The sequence below is a fragment of the Felis catus genome, chromosome A3 (assembly GCF_018350175.1).
Source record: "Felis catus isolate Fca126 chromosome A3, F.catus_Fca126_mat1.0, whole genome shotgun sequence".
Classification (NCBI taxonomy): domain Eukaryota; kingdom Metazoa; phylum Chordata; class Mammalia; order Carnivora; family Felidae; genus Felis; species Felis catus.
The window spans coordinates 104,532,895-104,541,248 of NC_058370.1; positions in this window are offsets into that span (position 1 = coordinate 104,532,895).

Genomic DNA, 8,354 nt, shown 5'->3' on the forward strand with positions numbered 1-8,354 from the left:
CAAATTAAGGATCATTAAGAAACGATAGACAGTTTGTTGTGTGTTTAGCAAAATTTGCAATCAAGTGTTGATTGAGGGAAGTCTCATTTGTTCAGCAAAACTGCCTGATTGCTTGCTGATGAGCCAGAAACATGCCAATAGAGGAGCGTTTTTTGACCCCCATCAAAAAAAAAAAAAAAAAAAAAAAAAGGCTTGGTTGAATTTCCCAAAGGTTCCTCAGTGTTTTGGAATTTTAACCACTCCTTTTATTTTTATTTTTATTTTATTTATTTATTTTGAGAGAGAGAGAGAGAGAGCAAGCACACACAAGCCAGGAAGGGACAGAGAGGGAGGGAGAGAGAGAATCCCAAGCAGGCTCCGTGCTATCAGCGCAGAGCCTGACTCGGGGCTCGATCTCACAAACCATGAGATCATGACCTGAGCTGAAACCAAGAGTCAGAGGCTTAACCAACTGAGCTACCCAGGTGCCCCTAAACGAATCTTGATATGCTCTTTCTCTCTTCTCTTTGTCAGTTGCCAATCGGTCTAACGATGAGACCCTTATTAGTTCAAGGCTTTGCAGATGATCCCCTGACATAGCTTCCTCATTCCTCCCATCCTGAGTCATTTTTAAAATTTGCAGTTCATCTGGCATTTGACTTGCATCCTGTTCTCATCGGATGTTAATGGATGGCCAGCCTCCAAAAATGCCTTCTCCTGGTCTTGCTTTTCGGCTTACCCAGACCCTCCTCCCCAGCCCCCGACTCCCACCCCCAAAACTAGTCTAGTTTCCTTGCTCAGGCATCGCATTGCTCAGTTCGGTCTGCATCTGCTGTTTGGGAAGTGTTTGCAGGGACAAGTGCTGGCTGGTGGGCAGGCCTTCCTGCTAAGAGCACTGCTCCTCTGGAAACCCACGATGCCTGCGGAAGTGGGCATTTAAGAAGCCTGCTGGTCAGTGGCCGAATGGTACTCGACCGCACAAAATGGGCAGCAACTGAGTGTCTACTCTACTGGGACCATTGGTCCCTCGACATGTGGGATGGTGTCTGCTCCCCAAAGCTTCTTGTGGCTGGCATGCTTCACCTCAGTGCCTCTGAATGTTGAGCAGGAGGGGGTCCTTCTCTGGGGCATGTCTTGGTTTTGGCCCAAGGACAGATGGAACATTCCTCAGATGCCGCCTGCTTGGCGTCCCCGATGGACCAAAGGTAAGGTAGCACCAACACCCAACCATGACTGCCCAAAGAACCCGCATTTGCACCTGTGTGGCCATTTGCCTTCTGTTTTTGGAGCTCTTGCCCCGCCCCAGACCCTTCATAAACACCTTACATGTAAAGAGCTTCTTGTCATCCCCACAGTGGCCACAGGAGATGGCTAATACCGTCTTTTACAGGTGAGGAGACAGGCTCACTCAGCCGGTCAGAACTGAAGGTGGATGTCTGGCCAGCTCCTTCTGGCCCTGGAGCCCTGTGCTTGCTTACTGCCCTAGGGTGCCCAGACCCGTCCTCATGCAAGTCTGTCCTCCCACCTGGGGGGAAGCCACAGTGACATAAGACCTTCTGGTGCACCTGCTACCAGCCCAGTGCGCAAGGGTCTTCCGAGGGGCCGAGGCGGGCGCCTGGGACAGCCCAGATCACCGGCAGGGTCTGCAGGAGGCCACGTGGCTGAGTCCAGGCCCTGGACTCAGTTGTCTTATTGAAAGGGACTGACTGCTCTGAGCTGCAAAGTCACGACCATGCCCGTCCAGGCGGCTCCCAAGTTCCACTTGGCAGCCTCCAGAGAGCCAAAGGCCCACCTAGTCCAGCTGAGCCTTTGTAAAGGTGAACAACTGGGTGTTTTTAAGGTCCCGGAACAAAGAGCCGAATCCCTCCATGGATCCGAGAAAGGATTAAGAAGCTGCTATCTGTGATGTGACCAAGAGCCAAAGCTTGCAGAACAGAACGGACCATGGTCACCACAAACACGTGGTGAGGGCGCGAATCACGGGAGGGCAAACAGCCAAAGACAGCTGTGGAGCAAATCCAACCAGGAATTTCGGAGACTCTTGCCGAGACTTCAGTGGCCGTGGCCCCCTTGCTTTGTCGGGGCTCTGGGGGAATTGCAGTGGCTTTCACCGTGCAGGGCAGGCTGGCCCCATCCGAATATGGTCGTCCTCTGCACACCAATGTCTGGCTCCCCCATTCTGCTCATAGCAGGTGCCCACTGGACCTGCCCTTCTCCCAGAGAGGGCACAGTTTCTAGGAACTCAGCTTCATCGACATCCTAGAACCAAACTCTAAAAAGTACTTCGTATCAGAACCCTGGCCGCCACCCAAACGGAGGATTTGAGGCCTCGTTATGCCGACTTTAAAGAGACGGCCAAGGGTTCACACTGCCAGCCGAGGGTGGGGGCGAGCAGGCCTTCGGGGCCCACACAAGGGCCTGTTGTTCCAGGAATCACTCGGGGCCGGTTCGGGGGTCACAATGGTGCCATTCAGGGGACAAAGAGCCTCTGGCCCAGCCAAGTGTCCCTGCACACATGGGCATCTGCCCAGGGCATTTAAAATAACACGGTTTGGAGAAACAGATTTAAAGCGATGTTGCTCACTGCGTGATTCAAGGCCTTGTCCCATCCCCGTCATACTTGGCCATGGTGGCCGTGGTGCTGCAGTGCTGAGGCAGGTGCCAGAGCTCCCTCTCAGGTAACACAGGGACAATCACTGTGCCAGGCTCTCTGGACGGTCCCCTCAGGGATTTGATATGCGTAGCGTGCTCAGTTTCCAGGGTTTCCATTGGCCAGTGCATGGTCAACAAAAGTCTGCTAGGATAGACCCCCAGGGACACGAAGGGGGAGAAAACCTGCCAATGACACCGTGTGCCCAGTGCTGCCCGAAGTGCTACTTGTCCACTTAATCCTCATGACAGCCCTATGTGGTAGATACCATTTAGACAAGGCATCTGAGGCACAGAGAGGTTAAATGACTTACCCAAGGTCACACAGCAAGTAAATGTGATTCCAGTTTCCGGGGTCTAGCTTCAAAGCCCCAAAGTTACCTGTCATGTGCCACATCTCACCATTAGAGGGTCTGTGTCCCTCTGGGAGCAGAGAGCACAGACATGGTAAGCAAATTCTTCACGCCTCCAACACTGACAGAAGGTATAAGAAGATTCCAACCCGCACACAAAGAGTGTGAGGCAAACGCAGCCAGAAGCCCAACCCTCCCGGGAGGTATGTCTGAGATGATGGGGACTTTGTTAGGCAAAGAAGGCAGGGAGGGCTTTCCTGGGCAGAGCCAGGGTGGTGATCTAACCCAGGCAGGGTGGGGAGAGAGAGGGCTCGGGAGGTTTTGATGATCTGGGGTGGTCCTGAAGGTGAAGTTAAAGCCTGGCTTTTACCCCAGGGACACCAGTCGGGGAATACCTTGTTGGACATAGCAGCTGTCCAAGTGAGGGAAGCTTGGGTCTGGACAGCAGCAGTGGGGCAGGCAAGCTGGGCTGGGAAAGTGGGATGGACTTGACCAGACTTTGGTGGACTGAGAGCCAGTGGAACGTAGTGGCCAAAGGCGTGGATCCCTGAGCCAGCCCAAGTGTGTGTCCTCTTTCTCAACCTCAGTTTTCTTGCCTGAGGAAGTGCCAACTATGGTCACCATCATGGGAATGAAGAAGGGAAAGGTCTAGAATGATCCTCAAGTTTCTAACCTGGGACGACGATGGTGTCTCGCTTTGTCTTTATTGATTAACCATGTTGCTGACATCATAAACCTGGACTGATATTTGCTTTACCCCACAGAACTGAATGTTTAATTGGCCATGACATAGTTTAAAATAGCCCCAAGAGTAAAACCAAACTTAAGTCCCTGGGAAGGAGGCCACTTGCCCTGATGTGGACAGAGAGGAGCTGACCTAGCAACGGCACTGATGACATGACAAGGGGGTGGGGGAAGAGCCATCCCTGTGAGCGTGAGGATAAATACCCAGGCTCCGTACCAGGAGACCGTGTGGCCTTTAGTTTCTGGGGTTAGAACTAATGACAATCCTTGATCTCATGGTTCGTGGGATCGAGCCCTGCCCTGGGCTCTACACTAAGAGCACAGAGCCTGCTTGAAATTCTCTCTCTCCTTCTCTCCGCCCTTCCCCCCCAGCTCACGCACACATGCTCGCTTTTTCTCTCTCTCAAAATAAATCAATAAATGTCAAAAAAAAATAACTGATGACACTCTTGAGCATCTCACAGGACACACATCCACCGGTGCCCTGAGTGAGGGGCGTGGCTGTCCCCACACATCGTGCACAAAGCACCTGGCACAGTCTATACACGTTGTACTACGAATGTCAGGGATGACGATGATGGTGGTGATGGTGGTCACGATGGCATCCACCAGCCTGAACCCTGCCTAGCTGACACGCGGCATCCTCCAGTGCACTGTCCCCATACCCAGCCGGCTCCTGTTCTGGGGTATCTTGGCTCTCCACAGCCCAGCCTCCACTCCTTAAGCCTACAAGATGCCTTGACCAGTTTCTCTGCGGATACTCACCTGTACCCACCCCCCCAGGAGGATAGAATGAAGCCAGAAGGCCCGGGGGCCCCTATGCAGCTCCCAGGAGGAAAAGGGGCAGAGGAAGGAGGAAGTGAATTGGCCCCGAGAGCCTCTCCTATGATTCATCCTTGCCATGCAGGCCAGGAAGTGATGGCCAGCAAGGGAACCGCAGGTGGACAGACAGCATATTTCCACGGACCTCTCACATCTAGACATGGGGTTGAGGATGCCAGTCTCGGCCTGTGCCCTCCTTTGTGTAAACAATAACCAGAATGCATGCGGAGACAGCGTGCCCAGTGAGCCGGCCTCGACAGCCAGATGCTCCGTTAGGGCCGCCCTGCCCTTCACCCCACTTACCTGAGTCAGACGGTTTCCTGGCTCCTGCTGCTAACAAGCAAACGATGTTGACCTTTTGGGGGTAGCCCCACAGGGTGTCCCCCACACTCTGGCAGAGCCCCCTGCTGTAACGGAAGGGGCAGTGGTTTCCGGCCTCAGTAGGCAGGAAGGTCGAGGCGGGGAGAGGGGTGATACGGAGATAGAGAAAACTGCCATGTGTCATCGTTGGGTCCCACCCCTCCTGCCCCTCGCCATCTGCTCAGCTTTGTTCCCTCCTGGGTTACCATATGTGGGTCCCCAGTGGCTGGAGTGCATTCTCAGTGGGACTGAGTGCCCCACGTGTTCTTTGCTGTCACCTCACAACAATCTACTAGGCAGATGTCATGACCATTTCCACTGTGCAGATGAGAAAGCAGGCTCTCTGATGGAATAACTCCCAGGCTGAGCCCAGCCTTGAACCCGGGCAGGCCAACCTGGAGCTCGGGCAAAGAGGGAGCCATGCCCGCAGAAGTATTGTAAGGACTAATGCATCCCCGACGTCCCCCTGCCTCCCTCCAGCACTCGTCTCACCCACTGTCCCGCAGCCCCGGGCCTGGCTGGATACAGGTTCTCAGCTGCCGCCATTCATCCCTGGAGCTCAAAAGGGCTACTGTTCCAGACGATGCTTGCCTTTTAGCAAGCATCAGAGAGGAAGGCTTTCATGGTGCCGTTTCAGACACACAAGCCCGCTCTTGCACGTCCCGAAACTCTTCCACCCATGAGAATGTTCTTCCTGCTGGGGTGGGACCACAACCCAACACCCCCCCCGTCTTGAGGGGCAGTAAGAAGGCCCCAACTTGCCAAAGCCACTCCGTCCTCTGTAGGCCCCAATAAGTTATTTCCCAGACAGCTGAGAGAAAGAACACACGTGGCCGCGGACGCCGTCCGGGTCTGCAAGCTGTCAGGCGGCCGGGAGAGGCGCACAGCACAGGATGGGTAAGGGGATCCTTCTTTCTTGGGCATGGCCACACGAACAGATGTGGGTTTGGCGTGTTCTGATTTCTATGTGGCCTTAGTCCCTACTTCAGCACGGGGACCAAGGTCACCTGCTGGATCACTCTCCGGCCACCTGGCCAGGGGGTGGGCACCAGGGACCCTTCCTTCCTCCCTGGTCAAGGAGAAACGGCTCTATTTCTTCTGTCCTCCTACCCAGGGTGCTGAGGACACTCTGTGGCTCTCAAAGCTGGTGCATCAGCCTCTACTCTCCCTGCCTCCAACCTCAGCAGGACCTCCACCAGCAATGGAGGTCCCTCCACAGCCCGAAACAGTGTGACCCTCACAGCTTTCCTCAAACCCCTATTTGTCCCTCCTTTCCAGCACAGCGAGTGACCTCACCTCCTACTTCCAAAAATTTAAAGAGAAGAGAAAGGGGGCATCTGGATGGCTCCGTTGGTTGAGCTTCCGACTCTTGATTTCGGCCTAGGTCACCGTCTCACGGTTCATAGTTTTGAGCCCCGTGTCAGGCTCTGTGCCGACGGCACAGAACCTGCTTGGGATGCTCTCTCTCCCTCTTTCTGTCCCTTCCTTGTTCGCACGTGCGCACATGTTCTCTCTCTCTCTCTCTATCTCTCAAAATAAATAAACATCCAAATAAATCAATAAATCAATAAAGAAAAGAAAGAGAAGCCCATCAGAGGAACTTCCCCAGTGCCTTGTCCTTCCCGGGCTCCTTCTTCCTGTCCGCCCTTCTATTCTACAAACCTGCCTCCATCTTCCCGGACACATACACCACCCAAGGCCAGTCTGTCCCACGCTCCCGGACCTCACACATCCTCCCAGCGCTCCTCCCCTCTAACCTTCCATGGCTGCTCTGTTCCCTGCTGGGGCTTCTGCCTCAGCACGTGCTCTGCTCACCTATCTGCCTCCCCCAAGACACCACCAACACCAAGAGGAGGCCGAAACGGATGAACAAAGAAACAAGCGAAACTAAACTACAAGCTACTAATAACACAAATGAAACCAAACTAAACCAAACCTGTCCATCAACCCTCCTCTTCTCCACTTCACAGCCACACTTCTGAAGGAGGTGCCCCCGGGTGCATTTAGAGACAAGTAAAGCGATTTGACCAACTTTATTGAGGGATCATTTGGGTACAATAAAATGCACCCATTTTATGCACACATTTTGGTGAATGTGACCCATATGCACGCCCAGCCTCCACAATCAAAATGTAGAACATTTTGATCCCCCAGCAAAGTTCCCTCGGGCCTCTTTCAGTCCATCCCTACCTCTCCCACCCCTCAGCCCCAGGCAACTGCTCATCTGCTTTCTGTCTCTATGGATCACATTTGTCATTTCTCGAGTTTCATCTCAACAGAATCTTACAGAGTGTACTCTTTTATACCTGGCTTCTTTTGCTCAGCACGATGTGTATGAAATCCGTCCATATTATTGAGTTGGAAGCAATTCATTCCTCTTAATGGTTGTTTTTTTTTTCTAGTATCCCATTGTATGTCTATATCATAATTTCTTTATCGATTCATCTGTCAAAGGACGTTTGGGTTGGTTCAGCTTGAGATATTATCAATAAAGCTTTGTCCTTGCGTGAACACGTTTTCTTTATTCTTGGGTAAAAACCTAGTTGTTGGATAGCCTGGATCATGCGGTCAGTGAATATTTAGGTTTCTAGGAAAACCATTTTGGTTTCCAAAATGGTTGTACTATTTTACAACCACAGAAATGTATGAGAGCTCCAGGCCTCCTCATCCTACCAACACTTGATGTGTCTTTTTAAATCTTAGTCATTCTTGTAGGTGAGATTTTTAATCTGCATTTTCCTACTAACCACTGATGTCAGACAATATTTCATGTGCTTATTGGCCATTTGTATATCTTTTTTTGTGAAGCGTGTGTTGAAATCTTTTCCACATTTTCTATTGGGCACACTCTGTGTGTGTGTGTGTGTGTGTGTGTATCAGATATATATTTGATTCTCATTTGCAGTAGGTATGTTTTATAAAGTCACAACAAACACTGACTTAGCGAATACTTAACTACTGCTCCTACGTAAATAAAGGATTAGGTTCTAGGAGCCTATTATCACAACATTTTCATCAGCTGACAAATACATAAACTTTTTTTATGTGTGTTTCTGTTTTTTTTTTTTTTTTCCAACGTTTATTTATTTTTGGGACAGAGAGAGACAGAGCATGAACGGGGGAGGGGCAGAGAGAGAGGGAGACACAGAATCGGAAACAGGCTCCAGGCTCTGAGCCATCAGCCCAGAGCCTGACGCGGGGCTCGAACTCACGGACCGCGAGATCGTGACCTGGCTGAAGTCGGACGCTTAACCGACTGCGCCACCCAGGCACCCCTGTGTGTTTCTGTTTAAAGACACTTTATTTTATATATTTTGTTGATTCCTTAAGACTGGCTTCAAAGCCAACAGCATTATAATTTATTCCTGAATGAAAGTTATCTAACACAGATATCTTCTCCATAAGGCACATCACAGTTTTTTTTGTTTTTTGTTTTTTGTTTTTCGT